The following is a 16,433-nucleotide window of genomic DNA, read 5'->3' on the forward strand; positions in this document are numbered from 1 at the left end:
CCCTGCTCAGCGGGAGGCCTGCTTCTCCCTCTCCCACTCCCCCTGCTTGTGTTCCCTCTCTCGCTGTGTCTCTCTCTGTCAAATAAATAAATAAATAAAATCTTTAAAAAAAAAAAAAGAATAAACTATATCTACATGTATCAAGATAGCTAGATCTCAAAAACATGTTAAAATACATACAGTACCGGGACACCTGGGTGGCTCAGTTGGTTAAGCGGCTGACTCTTGATTTTGGCTCAGGTCATGATCTTGGGGACCTGGGATCAAGCCCTGCCTTGGGCTCTGCTTGGGGACTCTCTCCCTCTCCCTCTGCCCCTCCCCCCTGTTCATGCTCTCTCTCTCTATCTTTTTAAAAAGTAAAAAAAATAAATACAATATCATATTTAGTTTATAGATATATACCCAAATGTGTAAAAGCTGGATCAGAAGGATCCCCACAAAAACCTTAATGTTGTCTATGCCTGGGAAGCAAAGAAAGGAAAAACAAGTGATGTAATGATTGAAAAGGACTTTATCTGAAATTTCTTATTAAAAAAATAATAGGAAGAAGCATCTAAATGCAAATGAATGCATCTTGATTTATTTCTGATATCTTATATAAAAATTAACTCAAAATGAATCATAAACATTTAGGCATTGATTCAAGTTTGTGACCTTGGATTAAGAAAATAGGTCTTAGATGGGACACCTAAAGTACAAGCCATAAAAGAAATAAAATTGATGGGCTGGACTTCATAAAAATGCATAAGTTTTGCTCTGGGAAAGACCCTGCTAAAAGCATGAAAGAACAAGCTATAGACTGGGAGAAAATATTTGCAAATCACTTATCTGAGAAAAAATTTGTATCCAGAATATACTAAGAATTATCAAAATTCAACAATAAGAAAACGAATAACTGAATTTTTTTTTTAATGAGCAAAGATTTGAACAAAGACTTCACTAAAGGAGATACATGCAGAGCCAGGAAGCCACATGAAAGATGCCCAACATCATGAGTCATTAGGGAAATGCAAATTAAAACCATGATCAGACAACACTACACCTAACAAAATAGTTTAAAAAGAAGAAGAAGAAGAAGGCAACAACTCCAAGTGCTGGCAGGGATGGGGGGCAACTGGAATCGCAGATCCTGCTCCTGGAAATGCACACTGGTACAGCCACTTAGGAAAACCTTAGGCAAAGAAATGTAGGTGCTGCAGGTGAAATCAGGCAGCCTACAAGGAAATGGTAAGGGCTACAGAAGATGGGTGGGGTACCCACAGCGTCTGTTTCCATCCCCAATTAACTGCACTTCAGCTCCTAATTTACTGAAGGTTCTGTTGGGTTCTTATAAGTAGGCCAATCCAGTCATAAAGAATCACCATCTTGCATATCCTAAACGTTTTATCCACAATCCTAAGAAACACGGGAGGAGAAAGAAGGGATGTTTGCCACCAGTGTGGGTACAATCAAACCAACAGCCTCCACGCCAACGCCCTGTGTATTTTGAGGTGAGCCTGCTTTGTCCCTAGAGGAGAATGACAAGAGTTGCCAATCCCAGATTCTACTCCCGCCACATGGAATGTCACCAACCAGCTATGAAAAGTACTTTTGTAGGCTGAGATTACTGAGTGAGTCTGGTGAAGAAGAAGAAGGGGTAGGAAGAGGGGAAAGGGGAAGAGGAGGAAGAGGAGGACAAGACACTGCATTCCTGCCAATGCTCTGTCTAGCTTCCTAGGTCCTCTCCCTGGGGAAGCCCTGAGCTTCTCTCCGAATGCAACTCCATGGAAAGTCCCCAGAGAACTTTTACCCACATCCGCAATCCCTTCTGTCAACTCATCTAGCTCTGCTGGCCGGTGCCAAGTATTATTTCTGTGTCTAGGAGATTTAAAAATTGGCCACCATGCTTATGAATCTTAAAACCCTGAATTCTGTCCTGCTATTGACTGTGATCCCCAGTGATAGGCAAAAAGGAACTCCGGGCAAGGGCCTACTTTATTCCATCTCTTTCCTGGTGCAACTCTATTAGGTAACTTTATTTATTTATTTATTTTTAAGATTGATTGATTGATGTGTCAGAGAGAGAGAGAGAGCGAACTAGCACAAGCAGAGGGAGGAGCAGGCTCCCCGCTAAGCAAGGAGCCTGATCCGGGACTCGATCCCAGGACCCTGGGACCATGACCTGAGCCAAAGGCAGATGCTTAACCGACTGAGCCACCCAGGCTTCCCCTCCCCTAAACCTAAAGTTTAGGTAACTTTAAAAAATTAACTCTATTAGGTAAAATTTGCATACAATAAAATGCATTCATTTAAAATGTACAATTGGATGAGTTTTAACAAATGCATAGTTCCATATATAAGCACCACTATATTTGAGATATAGAGCATTTCCATCATCCCAAAACATGCCATTTGCAACCAATCTCCACCCCAGGAAACCACTGTTCTTCTTTGTTACTATAGATTAGTCTTGCCTTTTCTAGAATTTCATGTAAGTGGAAATATACATTATTATACTTTTGTGTCTGAGTTCTCTTGCTCAATTTTTAAACAGATTTATTTGTTTGAGAAAGAAAGAGAGCTAGAGAGTGCAGGAGGAGGGGCAGAGGGAGAGGGAGAGAGAAACTCCAAGCTGACTCCACACTGAGCACAGAGCCTGATGTGGGGCTTGATCTCACAACCCTGAGATCACAACCTGAGCTGAAACCAAGAGTCAGTTGCTTAACCGACTGTACCACCCAGGTGCCCCCCAAATTTCTGAAGTTCATTCATTTTATTGTGCATGTTAGTAGTTCACTCCTTTTTATTGCTGAATAGTATTCCAGATTATTTTTTAATATAAGGACAACTTTTTCACCTCTGGATAGAGCTAGGCCAGAGATAACAAGCTTAAGTACCTAGAGAAGCCAGACAGATAATATGAGAGAAAGGGCTGGTATAAGAAAATTTATTTTCAAAACACTAAACCCTCTTGTTATAACTTTATTTTCCAAAGAAATAGTTCATTGAGGAAAATATAAGTGTAATTATGATGATAAATGGCAATGGACCCTTGGCTTCGATTTTTGGGGGGTAAAGAGGAAGGGGATAGTGGCAATTTATAGAGCCCATGCCCACCTGAGGAAAGCAACTTTGCTATGTGGGAATGCAGGACCAGGTTTCAAATCTTCTTATTGTCCTAGAGAGGCAGGAAGCCTGGGGTTGTACGTGAAATTGCCTGAGTTGTAAATGTTGGACATAAATGTAAATGTTATCAAAACAACAACAAAAAGACCCAGGGGCCAGACGAGGACTGCGAGGCCCCACTCTGTGTCTTCTGAGGTGGACAGACTAAAAGCTGGGCCAAATCACTCACCCCAGGCCTGCTTTCTGTAGAATCATCCTGGTCCTGTTAGGATCTCCCTGTCTAGAAGAACTCCCAAGGTTGGCTCACTTCATTGGCTACATGGAAGAAGAGGGACAAAAGAGAAGCAAAAATTATTCTAAGGTCCTAAAAAAAACAGAGGAAGCAAATATTTGCTACAGACTGGTTGGTTTTCTTTTTCTCCCACACTGCAGCAGTGTGGGAAGACATACACTGGAATCAACTGGAGTCGGAAAATGCAGATTCTCAGGTCTCTTCTCAGTGTACTTAATCAGAATCTCTGGTGGCTGGGCCTGCTGTAGATTTCCATCTTAACAAGCTCCTTGGGCAATTCTTACCCTCACTTAAGTCTGACATCCACTGCATTGCATTTTTCCACCTTTACCGTGGAGGATTCGGTTGCCATTGGGTCCATTTTGTCCCGCATCTAAGTTTGGGATCTCTTGGGGGAAGAGCACTACCAGGAAAGAAGGAAGGCTTTGAGCGCCCCCTACGGGTTATCTTGTACAGTGAACAGCTTTATAATGAGAAGTGATTTTTCAGAGATGTTAGGAATAGAAATAATAGGTAGTATTTTTGAGCCCTTATTGGCATAGAGTATTGTGATTGGCCATTCACATAAATTATCTGATTTATGCCTATGAGGCAGGCACTATTATTACTTGCATTTTGCAGAGGAAGGAAATTCACCTGTAAATCCAGTGGCATGGCTGATCACTCCCTCTTCCTCCATGTATTTTCTTCGCTTGGCTTCCAGAACACCATATTCTTTTTCATTTGCCTCCTGGCTCACTGGTTATTCCTTCTTAGTCTTTGTGTTAGTCCCCCCTCTTCTCCAAGACCTACTAATTTTGGAGTACCCCTGGGATCAGTCCTTGGTTTTTTTCTTTCCCTGTACCAACTTTTTTCAGAATTGAAGTATAATTAACATACAATGTTACATTAGTTTCAGGTATACAATGATTCCACAATTCTAAACATTCCTCAGTGCTCATCACATAAGTGTACTCTTAATCCCCTTTATCTATTTCACCCATCCCCCTACCCACCTGCCCTCTGGCAACCACCAGTTTGTACCCTGTACTTAAGAGTCTGGTTTTTTGTTTGTCTGTCTCTTTTTTATTTTGTTCATTTGTCTGTTTCTTACATTATACATACGAGTGAGATCATATGGTTTTTATCTTTCTCTGACTGACTTATTTCACTTAGCATTATACCCTCTAGGTCCAACCATGTTATTGTACTTGGCAAGATTTTATTCTTTTTTATGGCTGAGTAATATTCCAGCGTATATGTATATACCACATCTTTATCCATTCATCTCTCAATGGATAGATGATAGACTTGGGGTGCTTCCATATCTTGGCTATTGTAAATAATGCTGCAATAAATACAGCGGTGCATATATCTCTTTGAATTAGTGTTTTTGTTTTCTTTGGGTAAATACCCAGTAGTGGAATTATTGGATCATATGGTAAGTTTATTTTTAAATTTTTGAGCCTCCATACTGTTTTCCACAGTGGCTGTACCAGTTTGCATTCCCACCGACAGTGCATGAGAGTTCCTTTTTCTCCACATCCTCGCCAACACTTGTTATTTCTTGTGTTTTTTATTTTAGTCATCCTGACAGGTGTGAGGTGATATCTCATTGTGGTTTTGATTTGCATTTCCCTGATGATTAATGATGTTGAGCATCTTTTCATGTGTCTATTGGCCATCTGTATGTCTTCTTTGGGAAAAAGTTTATTCAGGTCCTCTGTCCCTTTCTTAATCAGATTATTGGGATTTTGGTGTTGAGTTGTATAAGTACCAACTTTCTTAAAGAACTCCTTTATCGATATGACAATGACTCCTGCAGTTACATCTTGTGACCAACCTCTCTTTTCAACTTTAGGCTCATACATGCAGTTGCCTACTTGACATCTCCATTTGGATGCCTCACAGACATCTCAAATTTAACACGTCTGAAAATGAAGTTCTTGGCTTCTACCACAAACCTCTCTATCAGAGGTTTTTCCCATTTCAGTTGATGACAACTCCAACCTTCCAGTTATTCATACAAAACCTGGGGATCGCTGTTGACCACGTCCCTCCATCCCTACAGCCAACACTCTAGTTTCATCTCACAGCCTCCTATTTGGTCTTCTTGTTCCCAAACTTGCCTTTTAAGAGACTTTCCAACAAAGAAACCAGAATGATCTTCCTGATATGTTATTCAGATCATATCATTCTTCTGCCTAAAATCCTCCCAGGGCTTCTCATTTCACTCAAAGAAAATGCCAAAGTCCTTAGAATGGCCAACGGGGCCCTCTACAAGTGGGGCCCCATCTCCTCTCTGATCTCATCTCCTGTTACTCTGCTCCAGACACACTGGTCCCCATCCTATTCCTTATACATTCCTGGCCTGACTCTGCCCTGGCTCTTTTATCTGCCTGAAGCATTCTTCCCTCAGAAATCCACTTGGCTAACTACTTTACCTCCTGCAAATCTTCACTCAAATGTCACCCTCTCCATGAGACCTACCCTGACTCCTCTATTGAAAACTGCAAACTGTTTTTCTTCCTGCATGGCCAAACCTCTTCTCATGCTCTGTTTTTCCCACAGCATTATGGCTTTGCAACATATTCTATAACTTAACTATTTATTATGCTTTTAGTTATTGTTTTCTCCCCCCACAAGAATGTAAGTTCCAAGAAAGCAGGGCTTTTTGTCTGTTTTGTTTATATATATATCTCAGACACATAGGTCAGTGCCTGAAATTTAATAGAAATATCTGTTGAATGAACAAGACATGAAAAGGTTACATACCTAGTCCTAAGTATTTCAATATTCCATTTGGTAAGTAAGCCTGAATAATAAACAATTGTTTTCTCCTTATAGAGAAGCAGACTATACCTCCATGAAGTCTGTTTGGGCATCTTCTATGGGGAGGAGTGCTGAGTACCAGCACGACCGGTCCCCCTTAAAGAGGTAACATGCAGCAATGTGCTGTGCGAATCATTCATCCCTTCACCGCTTGTAACAACCACAGTGCTGGGCATTGTCTTCTTTGCCCAATTTATTTGGGGAGTGTAATGCTGAGTTACAAGTAGTATTTTTTCTTATAATGAGAAGCAATACACAGTCTGTGGGGTACACTTTTTTAACAATATACAGGTTTAAAGATGAGTTGCAACTCACAAAAGAGACAATGTAAAAAGTCTGTGAAATGAATTATCATTAACTTCTTTACTGAGTAAGGCTTGCTTGCCATCAGCTGTACCTTGATAAGGGACGCAACAAATGGCTCTTCTCAGTGCATCCTGAATTACCAGAATTTCTCTGTAATTCTCACAAGAGAAGCAGGCAACAGCTTCCTGTAGTAAGTACTTCAGGGAGCTGAGGTAGCTGGAATTGTGTTGAAAAACCAAAGGTTTCCTCCAAGACTCAATATCAGAAAATAAAGGGGGGGGGGGCAAGAAAAAAAACTCTCTACTTTCTGAAACATTTATTCAATTTACTCACACAAATTCCCAGCAGTCTGATCACACATATAACTCCAACCCTCAAAATTGGACAATTTGCTTCAAAGACAAATGTAAGCTAGACAGAATGCTCTAAGATGAAAGAAAAGATTCAAATCTATGTTAATGATTAAATTGTGTCAATGGTGTGTTTTTTTGGTTGCAACAGTAAAATCAGCTCAAAAGTGAATGTGTGTGTGTGTGTGTGTGTATGTGTATGAAATTTCAATCAAGGTAACTATCTTTTCCTGTGGGGATAATTTATCCATAAGGAACCACTTCACAATTTGGCATATTCGTGGTAGGCAGTATCTCCTTCACAGAGGATGCCTGGCGGTAACTATTATGACAAGGTGGCTTCATAGCAAATGCACCTGAATGCATTAAAATACTTGCTTCCCTTGACATCCAGGCCCCCACACTCTCCTGGTTTTCCTTTCACCTCCCTGATCTCAGTCTCATTTCTGGTCCCTCTCCTCACCCTGACTTCTGACCCCGGGACTGACTGCCACAGCATCAGGCATTGAACCTCTTCTCTACCTTAATTCTCTCCAGTGATGATCTCAGCCAGGCTTCACGAAGCCACGAACTCTGGACTCATTTCTTTCTTTCATAATCCTCCACACTCAATGCTTCAGCAAATTCCACTGGATCTAGATCCAAATTCTACCCAGAATCTAATCTCTTCTTACCACTCTTCTGCTACCACCTAGTTGAACTGAAGGCATCATCATCTTTTTTTCTGGATTACTGCAAATAGCCCCCTAGCTGGCTCTCCTGCCTCAACTATTCCGTCTCCTACAAACTATTCTGTTCACCAGTGGTCCCCACAGTGTGGTCCCAGACCAGCAGCATTGGCATCACCTAGGAACTTGCTAGAAATGCAAATTCTCCTGCATCACACCAGACTTACTCAATCAGAAACTCGGGATGGATGCGGCAACTGTGTTGTAACAAGCCCTTGGAGGTGACTGATGCATATTCAAGTTTGAGAACCATTGCTCTACAGAAGTGGTTAGCCAGAATGATCCTTTAAAAATGTAAATCAGATCATGGTCACCTCTCCCCTCACAATTCTCCAGTGGATTTCCAACTCATTTGAGTAGGAACCTGAGTCCTCATGAAGGCCTGAAGTGATCATTGTGATCCCTTTCCCATTCCCACCATATGTGTAACCACCTCTCTATTCTCCTTCTATTCACTGTGCCAAGCCGGTCTGGCCTCTTTGCTTTGCCTTTGTACCTGCTGTTTCCTCTGCCTGGAACACCCTCTCCACTCCCTTCTCTCCATTATCCTTTCCATAACCATGTGGCCCTCTCCCACCTCTCCTTCCAGTCTCTGCTCAAATGTTAGCTCATCAGAAGGACTTTTTCCAGCCACCATATTTAAACTTAAAAACCCCACTTTCCACTCCCACTCCTGTGCTCCTTTCCCCTCCCTTGTTCCACACTATTTTTCTCCATAGCGCCCATCACCTTCTGGCATAGGGTATGTTATACTTGTTTATTTGTTAAATAGTCATTGCACCCAATGAATATATGCTGTATGAGGCAGGGATCTGTGTATGTTGTGTTCATTGCTGTATCATCAGAGCCTGGAAAAAGGCTGGCATATGGTAGAAGCTCCATAAATATTTGTTAACTAAGTGAATATCTAAGTGATGGCCAAAACATCCCTCTAGAGAGATGATACATTTATTCCAATGATACTGTCATTGCTCAAAATATTTTTAGGTAAATAGGAAGTAGGGAAACCATTTAGGAGGACACTACTTACAATAATCCTGGAGAAAGATGACAATGGCTTCGATTTGAACAGGCAGTAGCATAGGAGGTGGTCAGAAGTGACTGGCTTCTGGATATAATTTGGATATAGATCTGATGGGTCGAGGTCAATTTACAGGTCACATATGGAAACCAGTCTCAGTATTTAACAGAGATCACTCCTTCAAAAAAAGTAAAAAAATACAGTTGCTCAGCTTAATTGCACACATTATTTACTAGTCCCAGAATCATATGACATTTGGCTTTATTGCAGAAATCACATTTCCCCTTGAACAGTGAAACACAGAACCACTGAAAACATTCACCGGCTATGAATACAGTTTCCTATATGATGAAAGAATACTTTGGATTTTCACTGGGCATAATTTTACATTTGTATGATTTAATCATCACAGCAATCCTTTGAGATCCTTGTTATTAACCCCATTTTTCAGATGAGGGAAATAAGGCTCAGAGCAGAGGATTTCCATCCAGGCCAGGTCATACATTTTTGTGATGAGTAAGAGTAATGTGTTGGGAACAAATGTGCATGGTGCCTAGAAGAGAACATTTCAGTATGCCTTATTTACCTCTCTTGACTTCAGACTCACATCTCATAAGGATAACTTCTCCAGAGATCAGAGCCCTACAGCAAATACAAGACATAGCCAGGACATAGGGGCCAGTTCTGTTTTTCCTACTATTCAGGCTGGGAACGAGTCTCGTTTCAATGGCCAAAGCCCTGGGTCAGGTGCTGTGGTTCCTCCAGACACTGTTTCCAGTGTCCCTAGGAGAAACTGTTGCCATCACCATGGGGATTTGATGCCTTCCAGGGCTATGTAGACAGCATTGTCTCGGGACAAGGAACTATTGTTCGGGTAGAAATAGAGGGTGTTTCTCACTGGGGATTTGGGCTTGAATATGGATTCACATTTCAACAGTGCCTCCTTTTGTAAAGATGGATGGGTTTTTTTTTTTTGTTTTTTTTTTTTAGGTTTATGTGATTTTTTTCAGGCTCAGATCACAGTATCTAACGACTGTTTCTCCTACAATGTTTCTTAAGAATGTTAGGTATGCGTTCCTGGATGTTACGGACTCAGGGAATAAAAATTACATTGCATATTAACCTGAATGCTCCTTGCTATCTCGAGCAGACTCTGGGACTCCCTGTCATGGCAGAAAGGCAGGGGGCAGGAAGGGATGGGTTCATGGATGGGAACTGGCATTCACCGAGAGCAGCATCTAACGAGCAGACACACTTCAGATCCATGATTCCAATTAATCCTCACTATCACCTGAGCAGATATTACTCAAGTTTTCCAAATGAGAAATGTAATTAGGTAACTGGAGCAAAATCACACAGCTGGTGAGATTAGAATCTGGGAGCGGTTCCCAGATCTCACTCCAAAACTGTTCCCTTCCCATTTCCTGTTCCAGGCTTCCTTGCTGACCTTTTTAAGCTTCAGTTTTCTCAGATGAGACACCTGGCGGGAAGAGTGTGTGAGATGGTGCTCACGAACGCCTCCATCATAGGACACGTCACAGGATAGGTACTAAAAAAAAAAACCCACTAAATTTCTCCTCTCTGTCTTCCTTGTTCATCATCTCATCTTCCCTTCCTAATTTTTTTCTTCCCTCTCCTGTTCTTTCAGTGCCTGCTTTCTTTTCATTTTCATATCCTTTTCTCTGCAGAAAACCAAAATCTAAAGAGCCCATTCCCAGTGGCAACATAAGCTTTAAAAACAATCCCCTAGGAATAAACCAACAAGAACAATGCAAGGTCCACGTGAAGAAAACTATAAAATTTTATGGAAGATATAAAAGAAGACCTGATGGATGGAAAGCTATACATGTTTCTGAATGAAAGAGTCGATATTATAAAGATGTCACCTTTCCAAATTAATCCATAAATTCAATGCAATCCTAATAAAAATCACAACAGGAGATTTACTGAACTTGATAAGCTGATTTTAGAGTTCATGTGGAAGAGAAAATGCACAAGAACAAGCAATAAAATTTGGGGGAAAAAAAAGAACAAAGAGGAAGGACCTGACTTTTCATGTTTATGTTAAATAATGTTGTATTGGTTCACAATAAAGACATGAACAAACTGAACTGAAAAAGGAAATTCAAAAATAAAGGATCATGTATTTCAAATCCGAACAAAAAGGACAGACTATTCAAAAATGATATTGAGAGGGTTGGAAAACCAGAAAAAGATTTAATTTGGATGCCATTATCACATCATACACACAAAATCCAAATGGGTTAAATTCTAAACACTAATTAAAAAAAAAAAAAACCCAAATCAGGAAGGAACTACAGTAAATTTTAGCACATCAGTTTTTATAATGTGAGGGGAGATGGTAATGAAGGCCTTCCTAAGAAAGACATAAATTCCAGGAGCCATTAATAAAAAGGTCTTACTAATCTGTATGACAAAAGACCCCAAAATAAAAGGTCCCACTGAAAGTCTTTGCAAAATATATAAAACAAAATATAATATACAAAATCTATTAAAATCTCCTAAAATTATTGAAAGGATAAAATGTAAAACCGGTTAAAAGAAATAGTTCACACACACAAAAAGAATGATAAAATTTAAAGAGTTGCTTAGTCTCAAAAGTAATAAAGGAAATGCAAAATAAGCAATGAGGCATACTTTATAACCAATCAGGTTGTGAAGAATAGATTGACACAAGTATTATCAGGTGGAAATGGGTGATTTCCATACAGTTTGTAATAGCGTACATTAATACAAACTTTTTTGATGGCAACTTAGAAATATCTATTAAAATTTAAAATAAGCATATCCTTGGAATTCTGAATTCCATTTCTAAGAATCTATTCTTTTGAAACATTCATGTTCAAAAATAAACACAGTCATTGCAGCTTTATTTATAATAAAGAACAACTGGAAAAGCGCAGAAATTTGCCTCAATTAGGGAATAGTTAAATGAATTTTGTGCATTTATACTGTACAATACTATATGATGATTGAAAAAAAAAATGAGGTAGATTTATATTTACTACGTGAAAGTTCCAAGACATATGGTCAAGTGAAAAAAGCAAGATACCAAGTGCTGTGGGCGAAGAGGACTTATTTTTTTCACTCTCACATTTCATATTACTTATATTATTTGTAGTTACTATCACATTTTGCTTATGTAAATATGAATAAAAGGAATCTTACTTAATATGATCCAAGGAACCACAGCAGTACAATTACTGCTGTCACATTTCCAGTAAGTTTCACTGGGGCCCACGGGCTGCAAGAGGTCCTGGGCTATGCCCTCCCAGGTCAGGGGTGGATTGGTGATACCAAGGGAAGGAGGCTGGGGGCCCAAGCAAACAAGGCTGAAATAATGTTGAACTAGCACAAGAGGGGAAAGCTCCTTCTCGACTCCCAGTTTACTGTTCTAGCTATCATCAGTAAGAATTACTTACTCACTTTCCTCTTCTGCTTTGGACTTCAGTAGAACTCCTTTTGGCAGTGGGAACAAGGTGGTATCCATCTTCTATTTCTTGGTAAAATCCCTCCTGTCACAGGGGAAAAACAGCATTAGGTCTCTCTCCTCCTTCCCCTCTACAAACCCTTCTTGTTTAGCTGAAACATTTAGGGGGAAAAAAAGTTCTTAAAAACATTTTTTGGTAATATAAACATACATGCATATACAAAGACCATATATTAGACTTTGCATCAAGAATCATTTTTTCCTGGAAAAATTCCTTTAGCAAATTAAAAAGTATCATCATTCAAAACAAAGCCATTATTCTACAGTTTTTTGCATATGTATTTCTTCTAACTATTCTTACCATATTCTCAGAATATTTCTTTTCCAATTAGGTTTTTCACCTTCTAATTATTTTGCACTGTTTTCATATTTTTTCAGATGAGCATATTGGTTAGCTTAAGGTTCACATGATAGCAAGCTAGAACCAAAACTGTAAGTGATCAGAAAAATAAGAAAGCAGGAGGAATAATTCTGCACTTATCACTTGAAAAACAACCAAAGTATTTGAGCATTTAGAGCAGAATGAACTCTGGTATGAAAATCAAGAGCATTCAACTCTACGGTTCTGCACCAGTCATTCCATGACACGTTGGACAAGTGTGTGGCCTCTTAGATATTTCATAGATAGATGAGTTTCCTTACCTGTAAATTAATAAGTTTCATGAGCTCTTATTGTGTGCCGAGAACTAGGCCTTATGCTTTATGTATATTATCTTGTTTGATTCTTATAACAGCCATTTGAGATAGAGATTATTTCCTCCATTCTTTAGATGAAGGATCTGAGTCTCAGAGAGAGTAAATAACTTTCCTGAGGGCATACAGCTAAAAGCGGGGAGTCTAGATTTGAATCCAGGTCTAATTCTGAAGTTTGTATTCTTTTTTTTTTTTAAGATTTTATTTATTTGACAGAGAGAGACACAGTGAGAGAGAGAACACAAGCAGAGGGAGTGGGAGAGGGAGAAGCAGGCTTCCCACCCAGCAGGGAGCCCGATGTGGGACTCCATCCCGGGACCCTGGGACCATGACCTGAGCCGAAGGCAGATGCTTAACGACTGAGCCACCCAGGCGCCCTGAAGTTTGTATTCTTAAGCTAAGAGCTAACAATAACCTTCGGTATATGTTATTTTAAAGCTACCTTTGCATTATACCATTACTTCCGCTGGGTTGGGGGAGAAGGAGGAGAAGGGGTTTGCAATAAGAGGACTTTAAGATTCCCTTGCTGTTTCAGACAGTGAATATAACTTAAAGCTTCTTCCATATCTAGAATGTTCAGATGTGGATGGGGCAATGAATTTCCATACCAGGCTGGAAATTTATAGCCGTGAGGGCATCCTGAAAATTTCCACTAAGATGACAAACGACTTAAGCGGCTGAAGACAGACAAATCTCCCAGCTGAACCTTAGAGAAGACACTTCCAGGTCAGATTTGCAGGCTAGCCTGGATGCCTATGATTTACTTATTGTGTGATGAAGTGGTGGGTTTATGTTTCCAGCGTTAATGATTCAAAAGCTTTCTGTGGTATTAAACTGAGACACATAAAGAAACAAAAGGCAATTAGAAGCAATCAAAGCATTCAGAAATTAAGATTCAATTCTGCATTTGCTAAACTCTTCATCAAGAAAATCAGTAAATTCTTTTTAAAGCCGTCAATATGATACACAGAGAATTAGAAAAGCAATCAGTTTTAAAATGTACACATGCTTCCTAGAATGCCAAGGGTATGTAGGACTGAGCCATTTTTCACTTGTCTTACCTGCATTTATTTAAACATGTGCCTGTGAACACTCTCTTGAGTAATATTTCTATTTCAGTTGACAGATGAATGGGTATGTAACTCTTTGAGTGCCAGAAAAATCCTTATGACCATCGAAGAATAAAAACCACACTGAACTATTTATACAAGTACTTCCAGCAAAATGCAGTGGGCAGGCTTCTCTTATTTGGGTTTTGGTACACAAGATGTCTGAAAATCCCTGAAGTCACATTCAACCAGTGGATCTTAAGGTTTGTGAGAGCATCATCATACCCAGCCTCTAGGAACCTTCTAAGTGACAAGAAGACAGGATTAGAAATAATTTTCTTTCCATCCAAGCAACTCTTTGGCTTCTTCGAGTAATACCTGCATTTTTCTCAGGGCCAAATTCAGTACTTTTAGAAGATAAAGTAAAGCATTTTACCTTTCAAGCTTCCCCCTCCCTTTAGTCATTCATGTATTTTGCTTTTCTTCATATGGCCCAGTTTCTCTATTTCATCAAAGTTTTTCCTGGCTGGCTCCTTTGCACCTATTGTTACCTCTGTCTGAAATACCCCCATATCTCCTTTCCCTTTTCCAGGCGGCTCATGTTTTAGGTTTTAGCTTAAATATCACCCCTTGGGAGAGTTCTTCCTTACTAATCGATAAAGCATGTCCCCCTACCAATGCAGGGGTAGTTCAATATTCACAAGTCAATCAATGTGATACATCACATCAATAAGAGAAAGGATAAAAATCAAAAGATCATTTCAATACATGCAGAATAAGCATTTGACAAAGTACAACATCCATTCATGATAAAAACCCTCAACAAAGTAAGTTTGGAGGAATCATACCTCAACATAATAAAGACCATTTATGAAAAAACCCACACCAACATACTCAAACTAAGAGCTTTTCCCCTAAGGATCAGGGACATGACAGGGATGTCCACTCTCACCACTTTTATTCAACATAGTACTGGAAGTCCTAGCCACAGCAATCAGATGACAAAAAGAAATAGAAGGCATCCAAATTGGAAAGAAAGAAGTAGAACTCTCACTATTTGAAGATGACATGATTCATAGAATACCCAAAAGACTCCACCAAAAAACTACTAGAACTGATAAATGAATTCAGTAAGGTTGCAGGATAAAAAATCAATATACAGAAATCCATTGCATTTTTACACACAGATAATGAAGTAACAGAAAGAAACTAAGAAAACAATCCCATTTACAACTGCACCAAAAACAATAAAACACCTAGGAATAAATTTAACCAAAGAGGTGAAAGACCTATATTCTAAAAACTATAAAACACTGATGAAAGAAATTGAGGATGACACAAACAAATGAAAAGATGTTCCCTGCTCATGGATTAGAAGAACAAATATTGTTTTTTTTTCTTTTTAAGATTTTATTTATTTATTTGACAGAGAGAGACACAGCGAGAGAGGGAACACAAGCAGGGGGGTGGGAAAGGGAGAAGCAGACCCCCTGCTGAGCAGGGAGCCTGATGTGGGGCTCGATCCCAGGACGCCAGGATCATGACCTGAGCCGAAGGCAGACGCTTAACGACTGAGCCACCCAGGCTCCCCTAGAAGAACAAATATTGTTAAAATATCCACACTACCCAAAGCAATCTACAGATTTAATGCAATCCCTATCAAAACACCAACAGCATTTTTCACAGAACTAGAATGAACAATCCTAAAATTTGCACGGAACCACTAAAGACCCCGAATAGCCAAAGCAATCTTGAAAAAGAAAAACGAAACTAGAGATAGCACAATTCCAGACTTCAAGTTATATTACAAAGCTATAGTAATTAAAACAGTATGGTACTGGCATAAAAATAGACACATAGATCAATGGAACAGAATAGAAATCCCTGAAATAAACCCACAATTATATGGTCTATTAACCTTCAACAAAAGAGACAAGAATATGCAATGGGAAGAAGAGACTCTCTTCAACAAATGGTGTTGGGAAAACTGGACAGCTACATGCAAAAGAATGAAACTGGACCACTTCCTTACATCATAGACAAAAATAAACCCAAAATAGATTAAGGACCTAAATGTGAGACCAGAAACTATAAAAATCCTGGAAGAGAGCATAGGCAGCAATTTCTTTAACATTGGCCATAGCAACATCTTTCTAGAAATATCTCCAGAGGCAAGAGAAACAAAAGCAAAAACAAACTCTTAGGACTATATCAAAATAAAAAGCTTCTGCACAGCAAAGGAAATAATCAACAAAGCTAAAAGACAACCTACTGGATGGGAGAAGGTATTTGCAAATGACATAGCCAATAAAGAGTTAGTATTCAAAATATATAAAGAGGTTATACAACTCAACACCAAGAAAACAAATAATCCAATTAAAAAAATGGTCAGAAAAAGACAAAATACCATATGATCTCAGTCATGTGTGGAATTTAAGAAACAAAAATAAACGAAGTATAAAACAAGGCAAATAGAAAAACCAGACTCTTAACTATAGAAAACAAACTGGTGGTTACCAGAGGGGAGGGGGTGGGGGGATGGTGAAATAGGTGAAGGGGATTAAAAG

General features: G+C 39.4%; 1 long non-coding RNA gene across 4 annotated transcripts in view; it reads right to left on the reverse strand.

The window, feature by feature from the left end:
• The window catches only part of LOC144379995 (uncharacterized), a 122,371-nt gene that overhangs the window by 16,750 nt on the left and 89,188 nt on the right, over positions 1–16,433 (reverse strand). For 3 of the 4 annotated variants that reach the window (XR_013443632.1, XR_013443633.1, XR_013443634.1), the window contains 3 exons: positions 12,057–12,149; positions 8,623–8,791; positions 3,335–3,420 (listed from right to left, as the gene is read on the reverse strand). This is a non-coding gene — a long non-coding RNA (uncharacterized LOC144379995). The remainder of the gene's footprint in view (positions 1–3,334; positions 3,421–8,622; positions 8,792–12,056; positions 12,150–16,433) is intronic. The other variant, XR_013443635.1, reaches the window with a different exon arrangement.

Source organism: Halichoerus grypus, chromosome 14, assembly GCF_964656455.1.
Source record: "Halichoerus grypus chromosome 14, mHalGry1.hap1.1, whole genome shotgun sequence".
NCBI lineage: Eukaryota > Metazoa > Chordata > Mammalia > Carnivora > Phocidae > Halichoerus > Halichoerus grypus.